Consider the following 11,389-nt stretch of genomic DNA (forward strand, 5'->3'; position numbering starts at 1 on the left):
GCAAAGCTGTGGTTGGGATTTTGTCAGCTGTCAAAGCTTATGGGAGCATTTTTAGGGCAGGACTTCCTGAGCACACCTTCGGAGTCTCAACAGGCCTCTAGACTATGTTGCTGAGATACCTTGCAACATACCTTGGGTTAGCAAAGCAGAGACCACCCATGGTACAGATGTGGGGAGATTCTAGCAAGATTTGGCCCAATGTTCTGCAAACTACTTAAATAAAGGAAAAACATTTTAAAAGACCATCATTTCTAAATCAATTATATGCTTTCGTAAGGGAGATCTGGAGGGAAGAAATAGACAAAACCATTCATCATTTTAATCACTAAGTCCCATTCAAGGGACATTTTTTCTGGCATGGTGATGTAAAACTTCCACAACTTAAAGCTTGGTAAATAAATAGAGTGCTGCCAGCTTTTCTTTGATTTAAGATTGTGGGTTAGAAAAAGCATGGTGGTGTTTTTCTCAATCTGCAAATTTGTTGTTGCAATCAACAGTTCCAGAATTCCTAATTCACAAATAACTTTTATCTCCACCATCCTCCATTTGAAAAATAGTTTTATTTCCTCTCAATTTTTTTAAACATTGAATAACAATCAGTTTTGGTTTTCACAAGTTTTATTGTCAGAAGATATGAATAAAATGAAACGTTGTTCTGCAAAATTCATCAAAACTAGTAACATGGATTAATCCGCTACTTGTAGCAGGGTAAGCTACACTAAATGTGTCTTTATAACTTATTCAAACAATCTAGCCTTATTCTCAATTCATGCTGGCGATAGTGAGCACAGAATGTATATTGCTTATAATTTAAATGGCTAAGATATGGCCATTAGATAATTAAATTGACAGACCCCAAGATGTTTTTGAGATAGTTATTGCACTACATAATGCAGCCTTTTTTTGTTTTTATTATAAGAGGCTGACATATTCTCTTGATAGATACTCCAAATTGAAAATTCCTACATTGGATGGATCATTCAAATACCTATACGATTATACATGGCATTCATATTAACTCAAGACTTTAAAACAGATACAGTCAGAATATAAATATAAGCATCGTACATGGAGGTAACTTCAATACATGTATAATGGTGGTGTGAGCAGATTGCCAGTACTGCTCAGAGGAAAGGCAAATATGTCACGTGGCTAAGAGCAAATCTGAGTGTAGTACATAAATAAGCTGTCTGAGCATGGTGTAGTCTTCAAAGCCATAGTATTTTTAAGTAGCACTTGGGAACTTGGTGATTGATTGAAGCCAGACTGTCTGGACTTGTGGAAAATTGTGTTTAGTTTCATTTTTTCCCCTTGCAGGAAGAATAAGTTACATCAAAGCAGCTCTGGCACTAAGTGAATTGGAAGGTATTAGGCAAACTGATTAAAAGTAAAACATCCAAAATTGATGTTATTTTCTCTAGTACCTTGTTTCTAAAGTTTATTAATGTCGAACACAGCTGTATTATATCCAGCTTTTAAGCATTCAAAGCAAATTTAATTATGACTGTGAACAGAAGGGTTCATCCTAGTTACTCCCAGAGAAACCAGAAGCTGACCTGCTTTCAGTCATATAAATATTGCAGACATAAGGTCATCTTCCACTTGTTGTAATCAGTAATGTGGACGTTCATCATCAGGCCCACAGAATCCCAGTTAAATGCACCTTCCAAAGATCAGTGCCATTAAAAATGTGAAGACTCCTCTTTGCAATGTTGGTGGCAAGTTAGTAACTGAATTGAACAAGTCCTCACATGGATTCAGCCTTTAGAAAGAGACCTAAACTGCAAAGACCATTGTGAAAATTAGAATAAGATGCCCCTTTTCATATAGGTTTTCAAACTTGGCTCAATGATTCAGGAGTTGAGGAGAGAGAGAGAGAGAGAGGTGATCTTAGGATGTGTGCAATATTATTCAGGGCCAGCAAACCAAATGTCAGAATAAACAGGAATATGTTAACCTCTGACTTACTCCCAAAAGCAATGGAAAGAAACGCATTAGCTGGCACACCTGACCAGAACCACTTAGGTTCTTGGAAATGCAATATTCTAGATTTTATCTTTCCAGTTATTTTTTTCAGTTTACTTTTTTCACTTATCTGTTCACTAGATGTTGACATCACCAACAATGCCAGCATTTATTGTCCATTTTAATTACCCCTGAACTGAAGAGGTAGCTCAAAGTCAACTCGTATGGTGGGTCTACAATCATAAATGGGCCACAGAGGCATAAGGATGGCAGATTTCCTTCCCTGGAGTACAATGATGAATCAGATACATTTTTCAGTGGTAAATACAGAATGTTTGAACATAAAAACAGAGTGGGTAACCTAACCAAGTTACCATGATCAGGCTTGGTTTATGCTAACTCTGTTGGGTGGAAGTAAGTGTCAATTTCAGATTGTAAAGCAGATGGACTACTTATTAAAGCTCACTTCAGATCATTTGAGGAGGAAATGGTATAGCCCAGGGTCTGGTTTATGATACATACAGGCTTTTCATGTTGACATTAAGTTTAATTTTCTCGACCCAAGCTTCCATCAACACAAAAATGAAGGTTTAAAGAAAACAGCCTAATCTTCTCCCAAAACATATGTAGTAAATCAAATTCAGGCGTAGGTCAGCTGGTGTATATGTGGATTCACACCAAACCAATTTATTTATTGTCAGTCTTAACTTTAGGATATTTAGTCACATGTACATCGAAACACATAGTGAAATGTGTCTTTTTGTGTTACTGAAAATGTGCTCGGGGCAGCCCACAAGTGTTGCCACTCTTCCAATGCCAATATAGAATGCCTACAGCTCCTAACCTGTACGTCTTTGGAATGTGGGAGGAAACCGGAGCACCCAGAGGAAACCCACGCAGACACACGGAGAACATACAAACTCCTTACAGACAGCAGTGGGAATTGAACTCATGTCGCTGGCGCTGTAATAGTGTTATGCTGACCACTACAATGCAGAAGCTGGATCATTAGATTTACAGGAATATTGCCAGGACTTGAGGGCCTGAGTTACAGGGAGAGGTTGGGCAGGATAGGACTTTATTCCTTGGAACATAAGAGACTGAAGGGGTGATCTTATGGAGGTGTATAAAATCATGAGGGGCATAGATAGTGTGATAGCCTTTTTTCTAGGGAAAGGGAATCAAGAACTAGAGGGCATAGGTGTAAGGTGAGAGGGGAAAGATTTAAAAGCGACCTGAGGGACAACTTCTTCTTACAGAGGGTGGTCAGTATATGGAATGAGTTGCCAGAGAAAATGGTTGAGGCAGATACATTAACAACATTTAAAAGACACGGATAGATACATGGATAGGGAAGGTTTAGAGGGAAATGGGCCAAGCGTGGGGAAATGGGACTAGCTTAGACAGACATCTTGGTTGGCATGGACCAGTTGGGCTGAGGGGCTTGTATTCATTCTGTATTAGTCTATGATTCTATGACTCTATGATTAGAAGTATTTAAACTGGAGGTGAATAAATATTTGATAGATTGAGGAATAGAGGGGGAAGCAGAAATGACACAGGAGAGGAGATGAGGCCAGCATACATCATCCATGATCACATTGAATGGTGGGGCAGGCTTGAAGGGCCTGATGGCCCACTCCTGCTCCTATTTTCTTGTGTAATTATACAGCAGAAGAGATCTGGCAGCTCAAAGCTGGATGCTTTTGAGGCACCGTCAACTTCCAGTAGCAGCATGACTGTACACCAGCGCAGTCTGTAACTTCACCTGTCACTCCACCATTCCAAACAATCCAGAGACCAACCCTACCAGAATGAATTGAGAAGGACATGCTCAGAACAGCCCGAGGTCTAGCCAAGAGTGAGCTGTCCACCAGATGAGGCCTCAACACAGGAATACACGTGCACTGAACAGTATGAACAGCTTGCAGTAGACTGGGTCAAGGTATCCCACACTGACAGATCAGATCAAAGCTCTGTGGTCCTGCCATGTCTCATTATAAAAAGTGGTCAAAAATTAACCAGTTAACGGGAGGAGGAGACTCCTAGAATATCCCCGGTCTTAACATGTTGAGGCCCAGACATGTCTGAAGTAATCACAGCCACAATTTAATTAATTCAGCTAGAGATGCTGGATGGATGACCCATTTTAGCTTCTTCCTGAGATCCCTGCCATCACAGACTGCAGCCTTCAGCCAATTCAGTTCATTCCATTTTATATCAAAGAGTGGCTGAGAGCACCGAATACAGAAAAGACAATGGGACTGGACACCTTCCCAATCGTAATGGTGAAGACTTGCACTTCTGAACCAGCCACATCTGTAACCAAGCCGTTCCAGTACAAATACAACCCTGGCATCTACTTGACAATGTGGAACATTGCCCAGGTATGTCTTGTTAACAAAAAATTGTCACATGAAATACAGCTAACTACCACTCAATCATTCTTCCCTCAGTCATCAGCAAAGTGATGTTATCTACTAGCACTTGCTCACTAATAATCCATTTGAAATCTGATTTGAGTTTCACCGGAGCCATTAGGCTCTAGACCTCATCATAGTCTTGGACCAAACATGGATAAACCTTTCTCAGATCCAGGTTGTGACTGCTCTCTGACAGTGGCAACTTTCTGCCATCTCTCCTGTTCCAGGAATATGGAATCACCGAGTCACTGAGGCGCACAATACTGAAACAGGCCCTGCGCCCCTTCATGTCCATGTTGCCTGCTGTACTGAACTACACTAATCCCACGTACCTGTATTAGATCCTTAGACTTCTGTGCCTTGGCAATTCAAATACTTGATCCTGTTGGACAGGAGAGTTATAGAGTCATACAGCATGGAAGGAAGCCCTTCGGCCCAACTCATCCATCCTGACAAAGGCTGAGCTAATCCCAATTGCCTGCGTATGGCTCATACCCTTCTAAACCTTTCCTATCCACGTACCTGTCTAAATGTCTTTTAAACATTGTTTAATACATTTTAGTCTGCCTGGCTGGTAACAACACCTGGAACACCCACTGCAGTAGAAGCTGGAAGACTCAAAATGCATAAGGATTCTGCCTTGCAAGGAATGCAGTACTTATTACCAGACACACATAATGTTTATCAGTGCACTTTTAAAGACATTGCAAGAAAGGATTCTGAGTTCTAGGACAAAATATGGTGACACATTGCAACAATAGTGTTCCAATAATTATGACGTTTTGTTATTTCTATACATTGTTTTTGTTCAAATATCTTCATTTATGAATTGCAACCCATTTATAAATAGACAATTTTTGTCCGTTATAACTAGCTGCTTATTTTATTCTTCAATATCACAAGGTAATTGCAAGCAAGGAAGACTATTTAGCCCATCTTATTTTCTTCATCCAGTATCCTATTGCAGCATCCAGCTGTTAATAAAATGCATCAAAGGTTTTCACCACCACCTCCTTTCCAAGGTTCAATCTAAGTTTTCGTCAGTCTTTGAATAAACAACTTCTGGTGTAAGCCCTAATATTGCCCTGTCTCTCCATGTGCTTGAGGGAGTGGAGACGGACAATCTAGAAGGGAGGGGGATAACCAGAAGGAAATGGGAACCAGGCAGCAGGACAAAGACAAGCAGTGGAAGACAGAAATGCAAGGGGTGGCTACAGTGGCTTGTTTCCATGCAGACCAATTGCTGAAGACTTTGTACACACTCACCCTTCCTAAGGATTCCAGCCCTTTATGGATCAATCATTAGGCTTCTTGTGAATATAACTTTCTTGTATGCAAGTTGCCCAGTCTCACAAAGGAGCCATTAAGTAGGAATCACATACTCATGTGTCAAGGACCTGTTGCTGTTTCAGGCAAAGTCCATAATACCCACTTGATTGCACACTTCCAATATAGTGCAATCTGCTTAATATATTGGGCAATACACGAAAAGTGCTGGAGGAACTCAGCAGGTCAGGCAGCATCCATGGAGGGAAATAAACAGTCGACATTTCAGGCCAAGGCCCTGAGGGTCTCAGCCCGAAATGTCGACTGTTTATTTCCCTCCATGGATACTGCCTGACCTGCTGAGTTCCTCTGACACTTTTCGTGTATTGCTCCAGATTCCAGCATCTGCAGGATATTTGGTGTCCCAATATATTGGACATCAATTATATGCAGCAACATTTGAAGTTCTATGACAATATGTTTGGTAAACCCAACTGGTTCCCAGTTTCTAGGGTAGGGACATGTTCGGCACAGCTTTGTGGGCCAAAGGGCCTGAATTATGCTGTAGTTTTTCTATGTTATCTATGTTTCTAACATTTTTTCAAGTACTAGGATTTGCAACCCTTATTCAAGGCTCGCACACCATATGGTTCACCTATTTTCACATAAAGGTTGACTAGGGATTGACAAGAAATGCCACTTGATTAGGGACACCCATACTTTAAAGACGAAAATGACAAAAATGGATGAGGAGGTGGAGGGGTGGGTTAGTAAGTTTGCAGATGACACAAAGGTTGGGGGTGTTGTGGATAGTATAGAGGGCTGTCAGAGGTTACAGTGGGACATAGATAGGATGCAAAGTTGGGCTGAGAAGTGGCAGATGCAGTTCAACCCAGATAAGTGTGAAGTGATTCATTTTGGTAGGTCAAATATGATGGCAGAATATAGTATTAATAGTAGGACTCTTGGCAGTGTGGAGGATCAAAGGGATCTTGGGGTCCGAGTCCATAGGATGCTCAAAGCATCTGCGCAGGTTGACTCTGTGGTTAAGAAGGCATATGGTGTATTGTCCTTCATCAATCAGGGAATTGACTTTAGGAGCTGAGAGGTATTGTTGCAGCTATATAGGTCCCTGGCCAGACCCCACTTGGAGTACTGTGCTCAGTTCTGGTCACCTTACTACAGGAAGGATGTGGAAATCATAGAAAGGGTGCAGAGGAAATTTACAAGGATACTGCCTGGAATGTGGAGCATGCCTTATGAAAGCAGGTTGAGGGAACTCGGTCTTTTCTCCTTGGAGTGACGGAGGATGAGGGGGGGACCTGATAGAGGTATATAAGATGATGAGAGGTATTGATCGGGTAGATAGTCAGAGGCTTTTCCCCAGGGCTGAAATGGTGGCCACAAGAGGACCTAGGTTTAAGGTGCTGGGGAGTAGGTATAGAGGAGATGTCCGGGGTAAGTTTTTTACTCAGAGAGTGGTGAGTGTGTGGAATGGGCTGCCGGCAACGGTGGTGGAGGTGGATACGATAGGGTATTTTAAGAAACTGTTGGATAAGTACATGGAGCTGAGAAAAATAGAGGGCTATGGGTAAACCTAGTAATTTCTAAGGTAGGGACATGTTCGGCACAGCGTTGTGGGTTGAAGGGCCTGAATTGTGCTGTAGTTTTTCTATATTTCGATGAAAAGGACATTTTCATGTTGCAACCCATGATATGTCAAAACTCCTTACAGTCGCTGAGGTACCAGAAATATAGTCACACAACAATCAATTTATGCACAGTTAAATCCTGCAAATAGTGATCACATACACCAGGTTACCAGGTTTTCCATTCAAAATTATGGGCATTGCCTCAGTACTGCAATGAAGTGTCAGCCTGGGTTTTGTGTTACTATGCCTTTGAAGTGGAAGGTATAATTTGCTGATTCAGACAAAAATGTCTTTTTGCAAAACTACAACAGATGCACGTGTTTGGATTTGTCCATGTACCTGTGTTAAAAAAAAACTATCTCAAAACATTCAGACTGAGGGTTTCATTTTGTCAGCCTGATTTATTACTCATGACCTTTACCAGCCATCTCAAAGACTAATTGAATTTCCATTCACATTTGAATATTATGTTGTCATTATCTGCCATAATAAGGAACAATACTTCACTCTTTCATGAAGATCTCTTTATTAACTGCAAACTACCTGAGCTGTTTGAAAAACACTTATAGTTCCTCCAGCATTATAAACTCAGCAGGCCAAGCAGCATCTGCCTGGCTTGCTGAGTTCCTCCAGCATCATAGTGTTTTTCGTCTAGATTCCAGCATCTGCAATCCTTTGTTTCTCAACCTGAGCTGTTTGCTTTATTTGGATGCTTTTATCCATAATGCGGTTTTACCCAGAAATTTTCAGACTACAAGTCCAACTAAATACAATCACACTGTAGAATAAAGGCAACACTTTGGGGTGAAATTGGATTTCTGAAGACTCATTGTTTACCGGCCTAGGATCTCTGACCTAGAAAAGGTGTATTAACCAAGTGTTAAGGGACCACTCAAGCCAGGAAGACCCTGTCATGTACAATGTCAATGCATGATAGAACAGGCCTTGCATGTGAGAGTGCCTTTTCTCAAGTAGTTTCTCAATGATGGAGGAGATCAGGCAGTGGATCATAGGGCTGGATGAGGTAAGGGTGAGCATGCAATTGTGGACTCAAGTGTCATTGGTGGAGGGTGGAGCCAGAGATTAGGGAAGGTGGGCAAGGAAGGTTCATAAAGGAAACCCAACTACCAGAAAATTGAAGGATTAGACTCCAGAGCCACAGAACAGGTAAGGCTGGACCCACTTAACCAAAGCAAGAAATAGGGCTTAACTCTCCTGTCTTCTCTGAGCCAACCTGAAACATGTGCTCAGCCACAGAAGTTAATTTTGCACGAGTAATAACAGAACATTCATTGCACCTGTTTAACATCACTGTGCACTCTTGACAGTCTGTGCACATTTACAAAGAAGACTTGGTATAAATTTTTGAAAGCATGTACAATGTGGCCCGGTCATATTATAGTAAATTCCTTCACATGATGCTCAACAGTGCTACACTACATAAAGACTTTCTGGTCCAACTTTTTCCCAACTGAAGGAAGAATGTGACTCATGTAAATACAGGTGGAATATAACAAGCCTTGTGTTTTAGACAAAAACAAAATAATGGAATGGAAGATTTAGCTCATGTACTTGTGATAGTATAATAGTATTTTCATAGTACAATTCTTTATACCTTCAGAATATGCCACAGTTTTGATGCTGAGGTTCATGTTATCAGCAGTTCTTTAAAGATGGCTTTCATTAGTATGAAATTCAGTGTGATTGTCTGTAAACTGACCCAGGTTTTATACCAGACCAATGGTAATCTGATCTAATCTTCCATGCCAAAGCGCAGCCGAGTAAATACTATTCAACACTAAACTATGCTCAGCCAATAGCAGTCTCTGTTACAGAGGGATCTAAAATTCCCCACTCTAACACTGAAAACCTTGCTTTTGAACAGTTGCCACTGAGCTCCCCTGGAAGGGTATTATATGACTGCTCTCTGCCTGGGTAGAGAACACACATCACACATTCAGGACAAACCTTGCCAAGATACTCCTGATGAAGGGTCTTGACCGAAATGTTGATTGTCCATTTCCCTCCATAGTTGCTGCCTGACTGGCTGAGTTCCTCCAGCATGTTGTGTTTTGGTCCAGATTCCAGCATCTGCAGTGTTGCCAAAATAGTCCTCAGCTGCTTGATAAACAAAAGAATTGACCCTAGTATATAAAAGGCACCAATATGCAGTGAGATGACAGAGGGTGGAAGAGACTAAGAACTGGAATGATGGAGGGATGGACCAAGGTTCCTGCAGGAGGCTGACCAAGGGCCAGAGATAGGCAATGATGCAGAGGTGGAAGTAGTAAGTCCCTGTTATAGCGTGGACATTAGAATTCTGGGTGATTCCCTTGCTCAGTGGTGGACTGAACTTAAAGGGAGGGATTGGGAGGGGAGACATGGTAATTAGGGGGCTAACTTTGTATCTGGGGAAAGAAGTGGCAATCAGTAAGGATAGCTGCTGCTAATTTCTAACCTTGATAATAACAGCTTGTTAACAAACACTACTGAAGCTTACACAAGAAACTGACCACAAGAAACTGCAGAGAGTTGTGAACATAGTCTAGTCCATCACCAAACCAACCTCCCCTCCATGGCACACTTTCCGCTGCCCTGGGAAAGCAGCCAACATAACCAAGGACCCACCCACCCTGGTCATCCTCTCTTCCTCCTCTTCCATTAGGCAGAAGATACAAAAGCCTGAGAGCACAAACCACTAGACTCAACGACAGCTTCTATCCCTCTGTTATCAGACTCCTGAACAGACTTGTCATACGCTAAAGAATGAATGTGCACTCTTGACCTCACCATGGCCCTTGCACTTTATTGTCTGCCTGCACTGTACTTTCTCTGTAACTGTAACACTATATTCTACATTTTGCTTTTTTTCTACCCTGATGTAATTATGTATGGAATGACTTGTCTGAATGGCAAAAAAAACTGAAGCTTTTCACTGTATCTGGGTACATATGACTGTAATAATAAATCAGAATAAACCAAGCTAAATGGTGGATGGGGAGGGGGTGGCGTGTGACAGCTTGCAAACTTGCATCTTTTGTGATCTCAGGACATCCTAAAATATGAGACAGGCGATAAATTACTGCAATACTTCCAAAGTATTATTTAGTCAGAATTTTTTCCCTCGGTGGAAATATCAAGTACCAGAGGACATGCATTTAAGGTGAGAGAGGGAAGAGTTTAAAGGAGATGTTTGGGGCAAGTTTTAGTTGGTGCCTGGAACGGGCTGCCAGGGGTAGTGGCTGAAGTAGATACGATGGTGGCAGTTAAGAGGCTGTTAGATAGGCACATGAATATGCAGGGAATGGAGGGATATGGACCATGTATAGGCAGAAGAGATTTAGCTTAATTCATCATTGTGTTTGGCTCAGGCATCATCGGTCAAAGGGCCTGTTCCTGTGCAGTACTGTTCTATGTTCTATGTAAGTGTGGTCACTGCTTTAAACTCGAAAAAGCAATAGCCAATTTGTATAAAGCAAGGGCTCACAGCAATGAAATAAATAACCAGTCTTAATATCTCAAAAATAAGGTAAACTGAAAGAAAAATAAATAATTTATTCATCAATGTTACCCTGGGACCTGGGGAAGAGGTTTACATTTGGATGTGGTTGGTAGGATGGGATTCATATTGATTGAAATTAAGGGAATTGTTTGAGGGATAAACACTAGTCATATCACCAGAAGAACATATCCAGGTGCCTCTGAAATGAGTTCCTTCTTCCTGAACTGTGGCTTTCCTATAACCATTGGTAACAAAACCCTTGATTGAATCTTGTCTCATCTGTTCTCACCCCTTCTCCTCTAGGACAGAACAAGGATAGAGTTCACCTGGTCCTCACTTTCCACCCCACCAGCCTCTGCATTCATCTGATCATTATGTGCAATTTCCGCATCTTCAAAGATATTCCACCACCGGACACATCCCTCCTTTCAGCATTTCACAGGGACTGTTCCCTTCATGACCCCCGGTTCATGCTTCTGTTCCCACCAACCACCCCTCTTCTTATGGCAAGTTCCCTTACAACTGCAAGCGATGCAACACTTGTCCTTCCACCTCTTCCCTTGCCTCCATCCAGGTACCCA

The sequence above is a fragment of the Pristis pectinata genome, chromosome 8 (assembly GCF_009764475.1).
Source record: "Pristis pectinata isolate sPriPec2 chromosome 8, sPriPec2.1.pri, whole genome shotgun sequence".
In the NCBI taxonomy this organism is placed as follows: Eukaryota; Metazoa; Chordata; class Chondrichthyes; order Rhinopristiformes; family Pristidae; genus Pristis; species Pristis pectinata.